Source organism: Triturus cristatus, chromosome 5_1, assembly GCF_964204655.1.
Source record: "Triturus cristatus chromosome 5_1, aTriCri1.1, whole genome shotgun sequence".
NCBI classification, from domain to species: Eukaryota; Metazoa; Chordata; class Amphibia; order Caudata; family Salamandridae; genus Triturus; species Triturus cristatus.
The window spans coordinates 912,116,861-912,138,751 of record NC_140587.1 but is presented as its reverse complement, the minus strand read 5'-3'; the positions used below and the strand labels follow the sequence as shown (position 1 = coordinate 912,138,751).

The 21,891-nt window shown below is 48.0% G+C and overlaps 1 long non-coding RNA gene across 1 annotated transcript in view; it reads left to right on the top strand.

The window, feature by feature from the left end:
* The first annotated feature begins 1,345 nt into the window (after positions 1-1,345).
* The window catches only part of LOC146831591 (uncharacterized), a 51,974-nt gene continuing 31,428 nt past the window's right edge, over positions 1,346-21,891 (top strand). The window contains exons 1-2 of the long non-coding RNA XR_014961594.1: positions 1,346-1,428; positions 19,462-19,609. This is a non-coding gene — a long non-coding RNA (uncharacterized LOC146831591). The remainder of the gene's footprint in view (positions 1,429-19,461; positions 19,610-21,891) is intronic.

The following is a 21,891-nucleotide window of genomic DNA, read 5'->3' as shown; positions in this document are numbered from 1 at the left end:
AGCTCGTTGACCACTACCCTTTACCCAACATCACTGAGATGTTGTGCTCTCTTGAAGGGGCAAGACATTTTTCTTCTTTAGATTTAACCTCTGCTTACCACCAGGTTAAGCTTCACTCTGCTTCTCAAGATCTCACAGCCTTCGTGACACCCTATGGAACATTTAAGTTTCCAAGGATGCCTTTTGGCCGCATTTCAGCTGCCTCCGTCTTTCAAAGAGTGATGGAAAGCATTCTTGGAGGTCTTCAGGGTGTCAAAGTGTATCAAGATGATGTACTCATTCTTGGGGTCAATCTTGAACAACATGATGTGAGGCTTAGGTCTGTCTTGAAGAAATTGCAAGATGCGGGTCTCACTCTTTGTGTTAATAAATGCAAGTTTAACGTTGAAGAGATAGAATATCTTGGACACTTCATTTCAGCGGCAGATATTAAACCAAAGACTGCTCTAGTGAATTCCATCCTTAATCTACACTCGCACTCAAGTAAGGATGCGTTATTCAAATTCTTAGGAATGGCTGAGTTTTACCACAAATTTGTATCTAACTTTGCAGGGAAGACTTAATCTCTAAGGTCTCTTTTGAAGAAAGGGTGTGAATTTGTGTGGTCTAAGAATTGTGAGGAGAAATTTGTTCGCATTAAAAAAAATCTTAATATTGCCCCGTTCCTTAGTAGCTTTGACCCTGCCAAGATGTCATATCTTATGACGGACGCCAGTTCGACTGGCCTAGGAGCTGTCTTGTTGCAAAAGGTTGATGGGGAGGAGAAGACAGTCTTGTTTATCTTCAGACCTTTGAGAGATGCTGAATGTGATTATTCGGTTGTGAAAAAGGAGGCCCTGGGTGTATTTTGGGCTGTACGTAAGTTGAGGAAATTCCTGTGGGGAAAGGAGTTTAAAGTTTTCTGTGACCACAAGCCTCTTCTCCGTCAACGAGATGCTGCTTGCACCGCTTCCTGTGGGCACCGCAATCCACAACGCTTCGCTACATGCTGCAAAGACGTCACCGACACCGTCGCTGCCCGACCGGAACATCGACCGGCTCCGTCGCCGCCCCATGACCTGCCAGCACCGCATCGAGCACTGTCTCACCCTTCAATGCAAGCCCTGGTCTCACCGACTCCATCAACAAGTCATTGCCTGTGTTCCATAATGGATTGCTCCCCTCGGCAATGTGCTCCCCCTAAGCATGAGCGCATGCGTATTTCTTCGCGCACGCGCATGCATCAACAAAACATTCAGGCTGTATATCAGGCTATCAGGATCTGCTCCCCAGCGCACAAGTCAACGCGCATGCGCGGAAGCATTGCCCTGCGCATGCGTCTTTGTCATGTATTCAAAGCTCCGGTGGCAACGTTACCTATTGTGGTTACCTAACCGTTACCAGTGATTGTGGATGTTGGTGCGTGGTGGCCGTTCGAGGAAGAAAAAGGTCTGTCTCTTCCTTTTCACGCCTATATATAGATAAGGTTCGCCCCTTTGTGGCCGTTCGGGACGGACGGGCGGGTGGGCAGAAAAGACTTTTCCTTCTTACGAGAAGACGAGTACAGTGTCAGCTTCCGCTCTGCTGCTGGCAGCTGCCCCCATCTCTCTCTCTTTCTTCCTCTTCCCCCTCTTTCTGTCTGTCTCGCTCCTTCTCAGTTGCTGAAAACCGTAACTTCAAGCTCTTACCCTATCTTTCCTTTAATTGTTCCCCTATGAAATGGATCCAAAAAAGAAAGAAACTCTTTTACTGTAAATGTCTTTTTCTGACATTTTACTATTGTAAAGTGCAGCCTCGGGCAGAGAGAAAAAAAGGTCAGAAATACGAAAAATAACTAAATAAAGCAAGCCAGAGTGGTCGCAAAGTGGCCAGATTGGTTGTATCCACACCCAAACATATTGGGGCTACTTTACAGAGTTTGCCAGTAAAACGCTTCTTTCATTTTCTCATCTTTTTTTGAACAACGGGGCCTATTTACAAAGAAGTGACAGAGCAGAGGCGTTAGCCTTCTTGGCTAACGCCGCGCTACGCCACTTTTGAAACGCAGGGCTGCACCCTATTTACAACAATATGGTGCAGTCCTGAGTTTCCCCCTGCGTTTGTCGCTAATTTCAGCTGCCTAGCGCCAACAGTCACTCTTGCACCATAGTGCAAGGGCGCCTGTGCTGGAGGGAATGATTGTTCATGTTCAGGAAGGTGCCCCTTCCTGCACATAAACATTCTTAAATGGTGATTTATAACTTCTATGTGTGCTGCTATGTGCAGCACATATAGAAGTTGCAACGCGTCAATTTTTACATTATTGATTATGTGCAGGAAGGGACACCTTCCTGTACATAAACAATCATTCATGGTCTTATGCTGTTTTTATGTGAGCTGCACAATGCAGCACACATTAAAAAACAGCAAAATCGAGGAGAAATAAAGCATTTCTACTCGTTGCGCCCTGTTAAGACCACGTTGTTCCTGCTTACATTTATCATGCTTTACTTAATCTTGCATTCCATATGAGTAATTGCTTTTTGTAAGATGTTATTACTTTTTTCAGGCAGCATATTACTCTTGTCTAGTGCATAATTTGAATTGAGTCTCATCCAGGTGTTTATAGCGGGTCAGTGCAGTGCGAGTTTCTCTCAGTGGGGCAGTATGTTGCTCAGTGGGGGAGAGGATGTGGCGCTATGGCTAGAGGTATCAAATTTAGAACTGGGGAACCAGGTTCAGCCTTCACAACCAGCCCACCAGATCACTCTACTTAGGGAGCACATTCCCATGCTAGACCACAGAAGCCCCCGTCAGACTGTACAAGTCCTGTTGTCTTCGCACCAGCAGGTGGACCCTAGCGATAGCAAGTGTGGGTTAACCTCGAAAGCCTGTCCATCACAATCCGTGCTGAAGTTCACCTCCAGTCTTGCGGGCAGGCCTACAAAGCAGCGCACCCCAGAGTGACAGTGACTCTGTCACAGGACCCTTGAAGCCAGTCCCCCTCACCCATTGGTATCTCCATAGGCCTTGTTTCAGCAGTAGTAGCTGCCACTCACCATGGATCGGCAGTGCAGGATTTGCAAGCACAGCAAACTAAGTTCACAAACTTCACGGTCTCTGCTTCATGCACAAGCACTTTTAATATGGGCTGCCTGCTTTGGGGCCAACAACATTATGCAGCAATGGAGAATAAAATGATGCCGCAGTCTTGACTAAATTAAGGCTGCAGCGTAATACAGTATATTTTCTGATACTTTATTATTTTTATATGTACTAACAGTCTCTGCACATATTTTGTCTCATTAGTTCCAGTGTAACATACAAATGCAGCAGTGAGAAAGGTGACCAGTCAACCTTTTGAAAGGGCCAACCACTTTTCAGCGACATAAGTCAAATTGTTTAGTTACTTTTGATCCGTTTAAGCTACAAACAATTTATTAGTTAAAATCATCAGATTATGCAGCAGAGGATGTATTATGTGGCAAATATGGCAAAGCCATAATTATGTTGAAAATATTTAAAAACTAGGATATATTGCCGTTCATGTTTGAATTGCTCTTATGGAAAAAGGGAGAAGTGATGATGATGATAGAAACTGCATGGCTCGGACACAACTGGGTTGTGATTCCACTTTGTTACATATTTAGGGCATTCTGTGATTGGAAACATATCCCACTTTTTGAATATATTTTAATGTCAATAGCTCATTAAATCTTTAATAAACCAGTGTATCCATTGGTTGAATTAAATAATGCAATAAGTTGTAATTGGCCAGTGAAATGCCAAACAAATACGAAAAATTGGGATGTTTGGCTCTTTCTGGCCACACCTCTGACTCCACCCACTGACCCATTCCACAGGTTATTCCCGCCCTCTGATTCTCCGCCCACAGTTCCCCTACTTTTTTTTCCCCACTTCGACCACTGTGAAAACCACCCACTTGTTGGAAATGTTGTCTTTATATGACAGTTTTGAATTCCAAAGTGCAGCCTAGCGACGGATAGGAAAAAAGGTTTAACATAATTAAATAAAGCAAGATCGAGTGGTCGCAAACTGGCCAGATTGGTTATTATTCACACCCAAACACATTAGTGCCACTTTTACAGAGTTTGCCAGTGAAGCGCTATTTTTTTTTTTTGGTATGTTAGTTTGAACAATATTGTTTTCCCCGTATGGGGAAGCGCACCATTCCTGGAGGTACTGCAATACTTAGTTGGCATGTGGAGTGGAAATTGTTTAATGTGATCTGTGTCAGCTGTTTTTCTCACTTTAGTTTATAAAATGTGTACCGCTGCTCTGTTCAGGGATGTGGTCTTTTTAAATCGTACTGCTGTCATGTTAACTCTTGAGGCAAAAATACTCATTGATTTCTGAATAATGTAAAAAAATGTTCACCATGTTGTTCCTGCTTACGTTTCACTTGCGTTACTTAAACTTGCATTCATTTTAAGTGTTTACTTTTTCGAAGGCTTTTTTTTTTTTTCCAGGCAGCATATTACTTTTGTCTAGTGCGTAATTTGAATAGGGTCTCATCTAGTTGTTTATAGCGGGGCACAATAGGGTTGTAGCTAAAAGTACTGCAAGTTTCTCTCGGTGGGTCAGTATGGTGTTCAGTGGGGAGAGGATGTAGCACTATGGCCAGAGTTGTTGATTTTGGAACTGAGGAATTATGGTTCAGCCTTCATGACCAGTCCACTCCCCAGAGGGAGCGCATTCCTATGCTAGACCTTAGAAGGCCCCACTACACCTTAGGAGCGCTGCTGTCTCATAGCACCAACAGGTGGACCCTAGCAGTGGCATTTGTGGGTTAACCTTGAATGCCTGTCCACTAAAATCCGTACTGCAGTTGACCTGCAGTCTTCCGGTCAATCCTACGAAGCAGCACATCCTAGAGCAACAGTGACTGTCACTGAGGTCACAGGACCATTGATGCCAGTCCGCCTCACCCTTTGGTACCTCTATTGGCATTGTTTCAGCAGTGCAACTCACCAGGGATTGTCAATGCAGGATTTGCACGCACACCAATCTAAGTTTGCACGCTTCAGGCACAAGCACTTTTAACTAATTGTTCTAGCAGGGAAGCCAGGAAAAAATAATAAGTTTTCAGATTTTTACATTCCTCATTCAGCTACCAGATTATCATGTCTTGCCCTCTTACACTTTACATTAAAGGTTAATTTTAATAATGTGTTTTTCTTTAATTTGTGGCGCTTTAGTTTACAGCGTGTGACATCCAAAAGCCACAACGAAGCTCGGATTATTTGAGCTCTGGCTCAAAGCTCTCAGTGGCTCGCACACATTTTAGTTTAATCTCACACCACCTGCACTCGGTGGGAATGTGGATACTGCCAAAGTGTTAATTATCTTCCCTGTTTGTGAGGGGAAAAGTAGGCCAGGAAATCAGATTTTATAGGGAACACTCACCTAGAACAGTCTGGTGTGTACTGGGTGCAGTGAAACTACAAATACTGGTCCTGCCACTGTGGGACGGATCACATAGACCGCCCTTTAGTTATGTGGTCTGCTGATATGATTCCTTACTTCCCAAAATTCTTGGTCTTTGCAATGTTTGTAGATTGTCCGGTATTTTAAGCCATCTTTCTCATTGTTGTTTATTTTCCACTTTTCCTTTGGATTGTTTACGACTCCCAGCCATTGCCACCCCTGTTTATTTATTATTTGTCCTGTATCTGACAAATGGGAGCATTTTGATGTTGTTGCCATGTTTAGTGCTCCCGTACCGAGGGGGTTGTGACACAGGGCGGGAGCGTGGCCTGTCGGTAAATGGATGGTGCGTGCATTCTTTTAAATGGAAACCTCTTGAGAAGGGCGACTGATAAATAGGGGCCTGGGGGAGGAGGGATGTGACGTTTCCCTCATTGGAAAGTCTTTCATTAACTCTTCAATACTCTTGTGATTCAGTCGCACACAGAATTCTATTGAGTGGTTGACTTGCATCAATGCACTTGCCTTTCTGTCAGTGCATTAAAAAGGCTTCCAATGTGTCCATAATTGTTTCCTGAGGCAAGCATGAGTCCCTGAATCAGACTGTATGACCCAGTGTGTAATAATTGTATAGCTCTTCAATCCCTGGCGGCACAGCACCCCGGATAATGTGCTGCACAACTGAACACTTATAAGGTCCCAAAAGTGCAACCTATTGGCTATGCTGATGCTTGTTCACTCCAGTGAACTCCACAAAGAGCTGATGACTCACCTGATGGTTTTTGGTACAATCTGTATAGAAAGTCTGCACTCTCGTGCTCCAAGTACTGCACCAGGCGACACATTTGTCCTAACAACTGGCTTTATTAATTTTACTTAAGGGATGCCTGGCTGCCAAGAGGATATCAACCACCTCTGGAGTAAGATCAAACATGTTCCGCTGTCGCCGCTCAATCTCCATGCACGAACATGGATTTTTCAAATGCCTAGGCTGGGAACCCAGCCCTTCTAAAGCAATAGCAGGTTCTCCCGTGGACACAGCCACATCAGTGGACAGATACTCAAACCCAGGAATTCTGATTATCATACCCTCCGTGCCCAATTGGGGTCCTCTGAGTCCAAGTTATCCAAGTTGGTCCTAATATTCTTGAGTGTGAGACAGGAGTGGTATCGACAGGAAGGCAAACAGGAGTCTGGTCGGCCGCGTCTAGGAGGCCGGCATCCAGGGCTCTGCCTTGGCCTGGGTCCGCTCCTTCTTGAGCAACCGCCATCAGGCGGTTCGGCTCTCTCAGTTCTCTGCTGACGAGGTTGAGGTAACCTGTGGCGTCCCGCAGGGCTCCTCCTTATCCCCCCTTCTTTTTAATTTATACCTTACCCCCCTTATTCGCTCTTTACGAGGCAGCTGTGTCACCGCGTTTAATTATGCGGATGACATCCAGCTGGTCTTCGATATTAACTCCACGGCCCAGTCTATCGACAATTTTCAAACTACTCTTTGTTACATCAGTGACTGCATGGGGGCGAATCATTTGAAACTTAACCCTGACAAGACAGAACTCCTGCTTGTCGGGGGTACAATCAACCCCTGGAACTCCACCTTTTGGCCCACAAGGTTGGGCACCCCCCCTAATCCCGTCAGCTCAGTGAAGAGCCTTGGGATCATCATTAGTAATGATCTCTCGATGAAATCCCAGATTGGTGCGGTGGTGTCTTCCAGCTTTTTCCAGTTGAGAAAAATCCATAAGATTGCCCGCTTCCTGACCACCGAAGCCCTCACCCTGGCATTACTGGCGCTAGTCATCTCCAGGATAGACTATGCCAACTCCCTCTATGTTGGCATACCAGTATACCAATCAAAGAAGCTTCAACTGGTCCAGAACCAGGCAGCACGGCTCATTCATCACCAACCCAAACACCAACATGTACGCCCTCTTTTAAAATCTCTTCACTGGCTCCCTGTCACTGAGCGATGTAAATTCAAATTGGGCTGCGTTATTTTTAAGTCCTTTGTTGGTACAGGACCCTTGTTCATCTCTTCACTTTTGCACCCATATGTTCCTTCTCGCAACCTTCGTTCCGCCCACCTGGCTCTACTCCAGATCCCAACCTTCAAACGTAAAAAACAGGGAGGACGAAGGTTCTCATTTCTTGCCCCTTCCTTTTGGAATGCCCTTCCACTAAGTTTAAGACTGGCCTCCCCCCTAACCCACTTCAGGTCTCTCCTAAAAACCCACCTGTTTCGCATAGCCTATAACTACTCTCCTTAACCCCTTCGACTGTTTGTTTTCTTTTCTCTTTGCTTCCAGCGCCAAGAAACCGTCTGGTGTTAGCCGCGCTTTATAAATTCTTTTTACATTACATTACATTACATTACATAAGGCGGAACGCACATCTGAGTGAGAGATGCCTTGGAAATATTGTTCTGCAGAAGTGCTGACATTGCTCGTTCTTGATGGTGGCAAATAGATCAAGCCAAGTTTCTGCCCATTCGTGGAAGAGAACCTGCCGTTGCCTCCAGGTGTAATTGCCGCTCGTGATCCACTAGGCGCTGTCTGCTGAGCCAATCCGCCAAGACCTCTGGCCTCCTGGTCAGAATACTGCTTTTCCCCTCATGCAGCACCCCCGTTGAGTGCCTGCCCCCAGCGCTGCAAGGTTGATGCTCGAGGCTTCTGTGCCTCCTCCCGCTCGTCTCTGCTTCTGTGCCTGATTCTTTCCTCCTTATTCTTGTCTTTTAATTTTTCTTTTCCTTTTCCTTTTCATGTTCTTTTTTGCCTTTTTCTTGTTCCTTTATTTATTCTTCCCAATTCCCCCTTCTTTTTTTTTTCCTGCGTTTTTCGTCGCTGCTGCCCCCACGTGTTGGCGCTTCCGCCTCTCAGCTGTCCCACCGTCCCAATATTTAATGGCAGCAGCGGGTGCACCAAAGGCAAGCCGGTCTGCGTCCCGACCAGTGCCAGGGACCCTGGTCCTTCGACCCACCAGCACTACAGCTCCCCGATCCTCTACGCACTCAATGCCAGCCAAGACAACTACAAGCATTCTTCACTTATCGACACACACAGACCTTTTACCTGCTGCCACTGTCGGCACTTCTTCGCCTTCACTGAGACCCAGGACCCACCTCAACCCACCCGCCACAACTCCACTGCACCCCAAACCATGCAATGAATCTTCCTCAACGTGGACTCCCTCCACAAACATATCGTTGACCTCCTTGACAGCACTTCCACTGACGTCGCCTTCCTCATAGAAAACTGGACGAGCGCCGTCTTGGGACCGGACATCGTGATCGCAATCCCTGAAGGCTCCAACATCACCCGGAAGGACCGCCACGGAGGAGGCATCGCCATTGCTCACAAATCCAACTTCCGACTGAGCACCTACACTGACGGGCCCACAGACATGATGGAACACCTTCACTTAAAGATACAGCCCAACCCGACCGCCATCTTCCGAGGCACCCTCCTCTAAGGACCCGCACACCTTTCTCCGACTCCATCACCAACATCACCCCGCATGACCTCGCCTCCACCGACCTACACCTTGCAGGGACACCTCAACTTCCACGTTGACAACCTCCAAGACCCCAACTCCTCCTCCCTCCTGGACAACCTCATCAACATCGGATTTAAACAGATCGTACCAGAACCCACACATTCATCAGGACACACCCTCGACCCCATTTTTACAGCAGGAAACTCCATCACCTTCAGCCCCACCACTCAACTCCCATGGATGGACCATCATTGCCTCCACTTCACCTACAAAGCCAACATCACTCGCAAATGTCCACACCAGCTCCAATGCAGGAATTGGAAACCACATCCCCGATGAACAGCTCCCGCATCCCTCATCTGCTCTGCTCCCACCACCGTGGACGACGACCCAACCACGCCTTCTTCCACCACAAAATTAGAACAACCTCCAGGACAACCTACACGCGGAACCTACACCCACCATTCCCTACACCCTACACTCGACAGCTGGACCGCCCTCTCCATCAATGACACCCTGAAGACTATGAAGTCAGTCCACTCTGGGGCCCCACTGACCCTTGCCCCCACCACATCTCCCACAGAGCTGCCAACATCATTGACCCACTGAGCTTCTACGAATCATCAACCGCTCCTTCGAGACCTCCTTCCCCGGTGACTAGAAACACGCCAATATCAACTCTCTCCTTTTTAAAAAAAACCCTCAGCGGACCCCACCAACCTCCAAAAACTTCAGACCAATCTCCTTACTCCCTTACCCGGCAAAAGTCATTGAAAAAGTCTTCAACAGCCAGTTTGCCTCCTTCCTAGAAGAAAACAGCATCCTCGACTCGTCCCAATTTGGCTTCACGTAAAATCACAGCACCGAAACCGCCCTTCTCGCTGTGACAGACGACATCTTCTCCCTCCTCGACAGAGAAGAGATTGTGGCCCTCATCCTCTTGGACCTCTCCGCAGCCTTCCACACTGTATCTCATCACTCCCTAGCCCAAACACTACATGATGCAGAAATCCAGAACAAGTCCCTATACTGGATCCTCTCATTCCCATCTGTCAGTATGAAGCAGGTCAGACTCCCACCCTTCCTCTCGTATCCCACACCGACCATCTGCGGAGTTATCCAAGTATCCTCCATCAGCCCCACCCTGTTCAAGATCTACATGGCCCCGCTCGCACCCATCGGACTCACTATCCAATAAACCCAATATCTCCAAACACAACTTCCAAGAAGTAATGGAAGCTGTCACCAGGTGGATGAAGAAAAGCTGCCTACAACTCAACGCGGACAAAAGTGAAGTACTCCTCATAAGCCCACACCCAGATGCCTGTAATGACTCCTTGTGGCCCCCACCTTCTGGAACCCTCCCTCCCCCACCACCACACACGGAACCTCTGAATCATCCTGGACTTAAAACTGCCAAATAAACGCCTTGTCCTCCTGTTTCCACACCCACCGTTCCCTACGAAAGACCTTCAACTCGATTCCTTTTGAGCACAGGAAAACTGTCATCCACGCCCTCCTCAGCAGCTGTCTGGCCTACGGCAATGCACTCTACGCTGAGATCAACAAGAATCTTACCCCAAACAAAACGTCCAGAACGCCTGCACTAGACTACTACTCAACCTACTTCGCCACATCACCCAACACCTGCGGACACTACATTGGCTCCCCATTGAGTATAGAATCCCCTTAAAGCTTCGCCCACAAAGCCCTCCAAAACACCAGACCTACCTATCTTGTTTTACGCACCCCAAAGATCCCTCCGGTCAGCCCAGCTCTCCCTTGCTATGGTGCCGCTCATCAAGAAGACTAGAACAGGAGGCAGTTCCTTCTCCTTCCATGTGGCCAGGGTATGAAACATCCTCCCACCTCACCTCCAACAGACGCCAACACTCTCCAAATTCACGCAGGACCTCAAGACCTGTCTCTTCGACTCAGTGAACATCCGGGACCTGCACGTGCCCCCTGCCCCTCCGAGCGCCTTGAGACCCTTCGGGTGAGTAGTTGCGCTTTACCATCCTTGATTGATTGATGGCCCTCTACTCCAGAAGGTTGATGTGGGGCTGGGACTTCGACAGAGGCCACTGATTCACACCCCCCCCCCCCCCATCTTTCACAGATCGCCACTCTCAAACCAGAAGCAACGCATTGGTCACTGTCCGCTCTGGGTAGGGAAGGCTCTACTGCTGACTCAATCACAGTTCAGTAAGAATCACTGAAGATCTTTCGCAGTGTCTTCCAAAATATCAATTTAGTCTGAGATGTCCCCTTGATATTAAGCCCACTGAGACTTCCGATCCCGCTCCAGAGCCCACATTTGCCACTTGATGTGCTGGAGGCTATCAGTTCCCCAGCCTTAGAGTTGGCCTTAGTCCAGTACCACAGTGTTACATTGAAGGATGCTACTTTGATGTTCAAACATGTATGTAAATATGAGTACTAAAACATGCGGCCTAAACCTGTATATTATTTTTAGCTTTGTACATCAGGCTTTCCATCCTCCTGTTAAACATTGAGGGATTCTGCTTTGTGAGGTTTGAGTGTGGCAAGCATAAGCCATGTGGAGCAAGTGAAGTCTCTTCAAAATTCACATAACCACACTTCTTGTTGCTTTGTTTTCCATGGAAAATAATTTCGTGTTTGTTGGTATTCCTCTCTGCATTTCTTTAAAATGCGGAAGATCTTCACCTTATTCTTAGATTTTCTCCTACACGTTGTACATTAACTGTTGCACCTTATGTGTTTGAGCATGACGGTTCAGAATCCACATGCAGCAGATGATTGATCTTCAAAATTCCTCCAACTTTATTTTTTAAACATGGGTATTTTCAACTTTTTACATTAGATTTTCGCTTGCCCATTCCACATGAAGAGTTTTTTAGATTTTTCTCTTGCCTGTTTTATATTGGGTTGCTGCTTTGTATCTGCACATCTTCGCCCACAGACACAGGCCAGCACGGACGCGTAGGCCGTTGCTGCCGATTTCGATTCACCACTGAGGCTACGCGGAGCGACCTCTGCCTCGGGTCCAGAGAGGGCCCTGTAAGACCTGGGACACTTTTCTTGTCATCTTGCTAGGGCTGTGGTGCGTCCATCCCTGTTCTTCTCCAGGTCTCTTCTCCCCTCTAGGAGTTATTCTGAGCTCTAAGAGCAGCCACCTTCTCACGGTTCTGCTCCTGCTGCCTCATACTGCATATCCTCATTATGCCTCGCTCTTTCCTCTGCCTGTTTGCTATACTGCTGTTACCTCCCAAGTGTGCCGCGTTCTCTCGTGCCTGATTATTAGATATCCTAGTGTTCCGTGCTCTCCCTACTGACCTGCCGGTAATACTGTTTACCCCTTCATTGTGCTTTGGCCTCTCCACTCCTTATTGTTAGACTGTGTTTGTTAAAAATCTGGTACATTGTCTCCCCTCATTATTTCTCTCTCTCACCCCTCTCTCTCTCTTCCCCCTCCCTCCCTCGTCACCAACTCTACCTGTAGGGGAGTAGGATCTGCTTCTTATAGTTACCCCCACTTTTTGCTGATGTTTCACTGTTTTTTGACTTATGCTGTGGTCCTGATTGGCAGGATCCCAGTCAGACTATCTGATTTCCCTCTAAATTGATTCCATGTACTTTAGGTACACTCCAGATTGGATACTGGGGTACCCTTATGAGTCCCTAGTATACGGTACACTATGTACCAAGGGCATAGGTACCCCAGAGGTCTACCAGGGTCTGCAGCATATATTATGCCACCTCTGAGCAGCCTTCCAAAATGACACCACAGGTCTGCTACTGCAGCCTCAGTAAGGTGGTGCATTCACCCCTTACTGTGGTATAGGTTACCTATATAAATTTTGATCACACACATATAAACCTATAAGTCTTAACAATCCTGAAGGCAGGGTGCTTTGTTTTCATGTGAGAGGGTGCCCATGCATGAGCAGATCCCCTCTGCAGCCTTCGGAATCTAATCCCCAGGGTTGTATGTGATGCAGCCAGATCATATACTATTAAATGCATTATAACCTCGCGGTAAATGCTAACTTTGGAATGGCTGCACAGAAACATGTTGTGTTTGGTGCCAAACACTTTGGAATCATACCTCCCTGCCAGTAACTGGCGTGGGAGGTATGATTCCACCCTACTAGAGGGAGAAACATGACTACACTGGTACCAGCTTAACAGACCCCGGTGCACCACAAAATGGATGCTGCAGACACAAGTCTGCCCTCCTGCTGCTGGACGAAACTCTGGCAGGGGAAGGCCTGACGATCGGTTTCCTGTCACAGGGAGGTGTGACCACCTCCCAGGCAGGCTTTATTGTATTGGGCCTGGGTGGGGGCACTCCAAGAGTGCTTTGATGTCTGCACTGGGGCACGTTTGGTGCCCCTGTGCATAGTCCAGTTCAAACCGGTCCCAGGGGCTACCAGCCCCTGCTCTAGCGCAAAACTGGACAAATGAAATGGGTGTAGCCACCCCTCTTTCCTGACCCTCCCATAGGTGGGTCCACAGAGTGTACAATCCCTTCCTTGGGTATAAAGTAGGAACTCCTGGCTACAGGACTTTAGATATTCCTGGAAGAAACTCTGACACTGAATCCTGGATCTTCGACGATCTACAAGACTAGATAACTGAAGAATCTCCCTTGAAGTAAAGGAGTTACTCCCCTGCTTGTCAGGCACCAAAAAGACGCATCTGTTCGGAGTCCTCAGGAGCTTCGGAGATGCCAACAGAAGACTGTTGCCACACAGGAGGTGGGTTTCCAAGCGTCCATGAGGCTTACATGATTCCTCAGCAAACCTGAGACCCGTAGCCCTTGTGGGGACCGTGCAACCCGAACCCCTGGACACTGTGACCATTTCCAGCTGCACACTCTTCCCGGCATTCCCCGAGGCTGTGCTTTGGGCTACTTGTAGTCCAGACCCCGAGCAGCGATTGCACTGAAGATCACTGGCCTACACTCTCCGAGTGTTCCGTGGGCTGTGTTCCGTGGGCTGGTTCCAAGTGTTTTCTCTCAACACCCCTTTCTAGATCTCTTGTCCGTTGACTTGTGGGTCATTGAGAAGGGCAACTTTACTTTTAGCAGGCTTTCCTGATTGCTCCACAAGTTCCCTGACTCTCCATTGCTTGGGGAGTCCCCTGGACCTCGCTTGTCCCCACCGAAGCCTTTGTTCTCTCACCACGTGGGTTGCCACTGCCAAGGCTTGTTGGTTCCAATCCGGTAACTGAGACCCCTCACTGGACATCCTTTGTGGGACAGCTCGCCTGCGGATCCTTGTCGTCGTCGACTTCTCCTGGTCCTCGTGGCAGCAGAGTCCCACTTCACCTGTCTTCAACTGAAGCACACGACATCGGTGGGCATTCGCCTATCTTGCCCCTGGTCACTGGCTATTGACCCAGACTCTGTCCCCTCTGCTTTCAGGTTCTTCCCATCTCGGATCCAAGCTTGGATCTCCTCGGACACTTCTCCTCTTCACGGCAGCAGCACTTTACATCATCTCGCCATTGAAAACAAGGACGACTTCCGACACCATTTCACACCCATGCACCCGGCTTCCCTGGGTTAGTTAACACGAGTACTCCGGTGCTCCCGTGGGTGTTGACATTAGAACCTTCTATGTCCAAAAGGGTTTGTTCCTAGTCCTCCTCTAAGTGTCCTTAAACTCTAATTTCTCAACCCCAACTTTGTCATAGCATTGTACGGGGCTCTGTAGTATATTGTGCTTATTTACTGTGTTGTATTGATTGCAACATATGTGCTTTGACCTATAATCTCATAAAGAGATTAGTAGGGAGTGTTCAGAAATAAATACATATATATATATATATATATATATATATATATTTGCTCCTCTGTCGGGGGAAGATTTGGAAAAGGTTTGAACGGCTTGGTTCCGGCGTGGAGGTACGCACCACCAGCAAGTGTGCCAAATTTGCCCGACCTTTAACCATTTTTGTTGCCCGCGAGAGTGTAAGGGTGGACTGGCGCTACCGAAGACTGTCTCCGGTATAGATCCAAACATCCTTGAAAATGGGTTGAACACGGAGCACAAGTATGAGCTGAAATTAACAAATGTTAATAATTTTCCAACAACGAGGAACCGCCCACTGGAGGGTATGGACTAAAAACTGTTCAAAGAACCACAAGTTCCAGGATGCCTTTCGAACTGTGATCGCGCCCCCTAGAGGGCTATAAAAATAAATTTAGGCAATCATTGTGCATTTGAGCAGTGCCGTGTGTGCTTGGTCTACCTTTGAGAAAGGTCTTTGTAAGACCGAAACGCGTCCGGATTGCCAAAATTATTAAAAAGTGAAAAGCCAACTGTGCGAGTGTGCCTCCTTTGCTCCTCTGCTGGGGGAGAGTTGGAAAATATATATATATATATATATAATATATATATATATATATATCACACACACCTGGTGTAGATCTCCTTTTATTTGGTTATTTAAGAGATTATAGACTGGTAAAACAAGCTGCTTTACATTCCTTCAAAACTTATCTTGAAGGCTGCTCACCATAGCTACCACTAGGATAGCTTTCAATAAAGGTTGTCTTTAACCTATCATCAATAAGGGTTGTTTGGACTGGTGCAAGGTGCCCACTAGAACTAGTGGACAGCATATACCAGGCCAACTTCTCACACTATCCACATAGCCGGACACACGCCTGACCCCATTTTCACGTCCAGAGACCTGGTCAGGTTCAACCACATCTCGCAGCTCACCTGGGCCAACCACTACAGCATCCACTCCACCATCTCAAGACTTACCAACACTGGCACCATGCTCCCCAATTCCATGCGCAGAAACTTGAAAAATATAGCAGAACAGTGGAACAATACTCTCAACTCTCACCTCCCACAATAAGCTGTGAAAAACTTCATAGAATCCATCGACATAATTACCACTGCCAAGCAAGCCAGATCCAGATAACTTGTCAGAAGAGCTAGCTGGTTAATCGCTGAGCTGACATCCACCACATGCAACTGTTGGCAAGTAGAAAGAAGTGGCGCATCAGCAATGAGATGGGGAGTCGCACCACCTTCAAGACAGCTCTAAACCAGTACCACCCCCTCCTGATAGAAAAAAAGAACGCTCTAGCTGACCGCATAGAGCCCAGTACAAAACGAAGCAAGGAGCTCTTCGACATCGTGAATGAGTTCTCTAACTCCCCAGCCACCAAGAACTACACCACCCACTCCATAGAAATGTGACACCCTGACTAACTACTTCCATGACCAGATCAGTCAACAACGAAAACTTCAAAAGCCTAACCCCCAGCTGCCAACATAATCAGCCTGCTCACACCCACAAACAGAAACCCCCAACACCTGCTCACCAATTGGGACCTTCACAATTCAAGCCACAATCTCCCTTATGAACTCTATGTAAAAAGGTTTACCCACAGACCACTGTCACCACCCCGCCTTCACCCTCAGGAGCAAGACTATTGGCGACAAGCTCAAAGTCCTGAACACCTTCGTTCCCTCAGCATTCTTCCCTGAAGACTGGAGACACGCTTAAGTGCAGCCCCTCCAGAATAAACCATCTGTTGATCCAGGAGAACTGAAGGTCTACCGGCCCATCTCCCTGCACCCGTTTCAAGCAAAGGATCTCAAAGACATTCAACCAGCTACTCGCCAAACACCTAGAACACAACAGTCTCCTGGACTTCTCTGAATCTGGATGCCGAATCAAACACAGCAGAGACAGCCCTCATTGAAGCCACCAACGACATCGGGGCCTTCATTCTCTTGGGCGTATCAGCTGTCTTCAACCCAGTCACCCTTCACATCTTGATCAACAGACTTCACCACATCAGAATCCAGTGAGACGCTCTTAAATGAATCACCTCTCACAGAAGAACTCAGAGAATCCTTCTCGCACCAGTCACCTCTGAGCCGGAGAAGATATGCAGCATCCCACTTGGATCGGTCATCAGCCCCACTCTCTTCAACATGCACATGACCCTCCGCCCGTCCCCCCCCCCCCCCCGGCAAACACACAGTCAGATCGCCCAGACTCCACATCATCTCCTGTGCCATTGACACCCAGATCATCTTCACACTGTCCGAAGACCCCTCCCCCCACAGACAACTTCCACAGATGTATGAGAAACGCAGCTGATTGGATTAATGGCAGCTCTCCCAAGCTCAGCACACATAAGACTGAAGTCTTCATCTTTGTGGACAACACCTCACCATGAAACAATGCATGGTGGCGTGCTTAACTTGGCCCATGCCCCGCCCCGACAGACCATGCCCGCAACCTCTGCGTCATCATGAACAGCCATCCATCTATGAAGAAACAGGTAAACGCAGTCTCATCCACCTGCTTCCACACCCTACCCAGCTTGGCAAGGTCTTCAGTTGGCTCACATTTAACACCAGAAGGACCGTCATGCAGGCCCTTGTCACCAGTAGTCGGGAACACACTCTACAAAGGAGTCACCGCACATCTTCTGAAGAGACTATAGACAATACAAAACTCAGCGGCAAGACTCTTCCTCATCTCGCAGACAGACCAGCATTACACTCAACATCAAGAAACTACACTGGCTCCTGTTTCGGAAGAGATTCCGGTTCTAGATGCTGATCTACTCGTACAAAGTCCTGCACAACGAAGGACCAGTATACATCAACAAAAGCATAACCTTCCACTAACAGACCAGACACCTGCGATCGGCTTCCCTCTTCCTCGCAGACAAGCCCTCTGATGCCCCGTGGTTAATAGTCGAGGACGCTCCTCACACCTGGTGGCAAAAGCTTGGAATGACCTTCCCCTGCACCTTCTGGCCGTTCCGGCAATTCAGAAAATGGCTCAAGTCCTGGCTGTTAAAATGAAAAGAGCACCACAAAGCAGTTCAGCAACTCCAGTGCGTTGAGACCCTCACAGGTGAGATGCCTTGCTTTATAAATCCTTGATTGATTAAGAGGTCCTAGACTGTCCCCTCAATTGCTCTGTGGCACCTGGATAAGTGTAGGGAACTGCAGAAGCCTGAATCCTGCTCTGTACCTACTCAGAGCCTTGCACAGCAGCAATGACTCTCTGTGGTCCACCTCTTGGATGCCTTTTCAGGCTGCTCGAGTCATGCGGGCCGGTTGGGGTGTGCCTATACCCTCCCAACGTGAATATGGCTATGCTGTTGGAGAGGGGCGTGACTAGCTCCCACAGCTGGCCCAAAGACAAATTCACCAGTACATTGAACCTACTGTAGATACCCGGTGGACCGCAGAGCACCTCCCCATTAATAACAATAAACAGACATGCCCATCATTCTCAAAGCAATTCAAGGCGCCTGGTATCAGTAGAGACAAAAGTGAATGAGGTCTAGGTGGATGTCACCCTCCTGTGCCAATATACTCACAAAATAGCAGACCGGTTGACTGAGGCTGAAGCCGGGGTCTCAACGGTTGAGGATGAAGTGACGATCCTTAAACTCCAGGCCTCCAAGTTGCTCTCCACAATGGATATACTGGAAGAACGAGCACAGGGTGCTGAAAACCAATGCCTGAGAAAGAGCCTGTGGCTCGTTGGGTTCCCAGAAGGAGTTGAGACCTCAGTGACAGACTGCTTTCTGGAGCAATGGTTCCATTCTTGTGTCCCATTGGATAAGCTGTCTCTTAGTTTCGTGGAGGAGAGGGCGCAGCGGGTCATGGCTAAATGTCTTCCCCCAAGGATTTTCTCATCCCATGATGGGCCACATCTTCAACCACCACTGTCGGTATGTCATCTTCCAGGATGCTCAAATCACCAATATCTGCGCTTCACCACCAAGCCCATGTTCTTCCCAGACTACACCTGGGCAGCCCAGCAATGCAGATGCTTTCTTTAGGTCGTTAAACAAACTTGTGGCCCTTCAGATCCAATATATGCTCCCATTCTCGGTCCATCTGAAAGCTATTTTCAACCCGTCCACCTATTTCTTTGAAATTCACCAACAAGCATGGAAGTGAGCGATGGGTACTCTGGCCCACCAGAGTTGGGGAGGCAGCAAACTCTAGGACAGCTGGGTCCCCCGTGAGCTCTCTCAGGTACCCCTGGGGAATGAGAACCAACTCAAGGAGAGACAGACCGAACCAGCACAGGTGACTATGGTTATTGAACCCATCTCCTGCTGGGAGTCCACCAGGAGCTCTGGACCCAAAGGCGTCGCTCTCAGGCACCCCCACTCTCTTTCAGACTAAGATAGCGATCATGAGCCAATCAATTGAACCCTGGCAGGTGGAGAGGTGCAGAATGCCCCAGTCATGGATAGCCAACCATTGCTGCAGACGCTGTGAACTATTCTATTGCTATATTGCTTAAAAATGTTTTGGATGTGGGGTGGAGGGAGTGTTTTCCTGTGTTCTTTTGTTTTATTGTATGAATTAGAAATTGTTGTCGGCCAGTGTGATCCTTCAATTGAGCAACAGGGAGCCTCCGATGGATCCTGACCCACCCTACTAGTTTCTTTATGTTGAAATATTGGGCGACAGATACTTTATAGTTGTAAGTATGTGCTGGAGGTGGGGCTGTTGGGTGGGATGGGTAAGTGTTCTGTGTTCCTTTTATTCTTGTTTTCTTTTGCAGGCATTTAAATCAAATTTCGTCCACTGCGGGCACTCTCATACAAAATGCTCTACGGCTCCACTAAGTCTATCCCCCTTTGGACCAGGAGGCCTCTCATGAGGAGAGGGGCCAGTTCACCACTTTCCAGTACAGCCCCCAAATGGCTAAGGTAATTTCCTGGAATGTAAACCATGTCCTCAGTTTATAAGAGATTGGCAGTACTTTGCTATATAAAGCGGTTTAGCAACAATGTGGTCCTGCTTTAAGAAACGCATCTTTTAGGTTCCCACTGTCCCTTCGCATCATGTTTGGCTATGACTGAGTTTTTTAACTGAGTTCTTAAGAGGTTCACGAGGGGTCGTGATCCTGCTGCATATGTGCTTCCTAGTTGCGGTGTCCTCCTCATACATTGACCCACAGGGGAGGTACATAGGGATGGAGGGCCCTCTAGAGACTAGACACCAGTACTTCATATCGGCCTACGTTCTCCAACAGAGGTTGCACTGGACACTACAGGCTCTCCAGGACCTTGTGGTGCCTCCCAACCCCCTGGCCTATCTGATTGGGGGTGTGGGTTATTTTTAATGCCGTCCCAGACCCCAGTCTTGATATTTTCGAGGCCCTTTGCCCAGGCTGAATTGCGCGCTCATCACAACTTACATTGTAGGCCAACTCAATTGGCCTATGCGATGCTTGGAGATTATGTAACCCCTCACAAGGGCTGTACACTTGCGTGTCAGCAGCGCATAAACTGGGTCAAAGACCTGGAGACCCTCATTGTTGAAGCATCTGTGTTCTACAAATCATGATTGATTTAATCCGTCTGACTTGGCTCCCAGCCAGTGACCTCCCTTGTATTACAATGCAAAAAGATCCTGACCTGAGTCATCTCGGAACACACACCCCTCTTTAAAATGGAAACCCTTTTGTGCACCTTATGACCTATGTAGCGCATCAACGCCTGGCATCTAGTAGACCAAGACTGTATTGACTTTATAGAGCACTAAAGATCTTCTTTAAGCTCCGCTGTAATACTGTGGCCTCTGCTGGACCCCTATGGGCGTCCAGTAAACCCACCCTGAGGGGGTCTGACCAAGGGATATGTAGGGGGAAAGAAGACACGCCAACTGGTACAGGTAATGGATTTAGGAGCCCATATCCTCTCCTTGGAGTGGTGGACCTGTGGCTGCACCTCGGCGACATTGAGCGACAGCTGCAAGTCCACCACTCTAGATAGAGGATCTGGACTGCCCACCCTGAAACAGATCTTCCTAGAGGGAGTGTGGGAGAGGGTTGGCCCAGCTGGTCTACGAGCATAGATACAAATCTAGCAAGCTCTTATTTTGGCTGGCAGCTTATGCTGCCTCGACTAGAACTGTACCGGCCATTTGCAATTTTCATGGAACCCTTCATGAAAGTATGCCCGAGGTTGCTCATGTAATCGCAGTGTAAAAAAGACTTGTAGGGTGCAACCCCTGTACCCCCACAGGAGTCTGCATTCCCACTGCTAAAGGAGATTTCCCATGCACTCGATTCCCTGCCTTTTATAGCCAAAAAACTTGACCAAAAGATCACAACTGAGGAGATAAACATGGCAATTTCAGCTCTCAATTTGGGAAAGACCCCTGGCACAGACTAGTTCAGCATGGCATTCCTTAAAAGTTACCCGACCCGTTCGCTCCATCACCTACTGGCCCTCTAAACTGAGGGGGCAGAGCATTGATCATTCACCCCAAGACCTGGCACTGCCATTATTGTGGTGATTTCTAAGGACAACCAAGCCGCAGAAGATTGCTCCTCGTATATGCCTATCTCTCTCAAAAACGCAGACATCACATTTTTTCGAATGTCCTAGTGACTACATTGTCAGACACTGAGTTACCTAGTCTACCCAGACCAAATGTTGGTTCATGCCTGGCAGGAGCACCCGCTGTTGCATACGGAGGGTACAACTCACCCTGCCCCAGGCGTGCCGATTGAGCAGCCCCCCCTACCGAATTGAATTTGAAACGGCCTTTGACACTGTTTTGTGGACCTTCTTGGAAGCTGTGCTGAAGCACGCAGTTTTTTTAACTTACTACTTTGGGCTCATCAGCCTGCCATACAATGTCCCTGCATCCAAGTCCAGGTAAACTGAGTCCTATACCCGCCCTTCCCAGTAGTCAGAGGCTCCAAACAGGTCTGTTCTCTGTCTCCATTTCTTGGCTTAGTAATTGAACTCTTGGCACGTCTTATCCGATGCGACTCCCAAATTCTGGATGGCTTTAAGAGGAGGATCCTGAAGAGCGCACAGCTCTGTATGTGGATAACATCCCATTACTTCTGGTTTACATGCAGTCTTTCGGCCCCAGACACCTCCACCTATATGGTGAAGCCTCTGGTCTGCAGATAAACATGAACAAGTCACTGTTGGTACCAGTTGAAGACACAGGAGGACATTCCTGGTGCCCT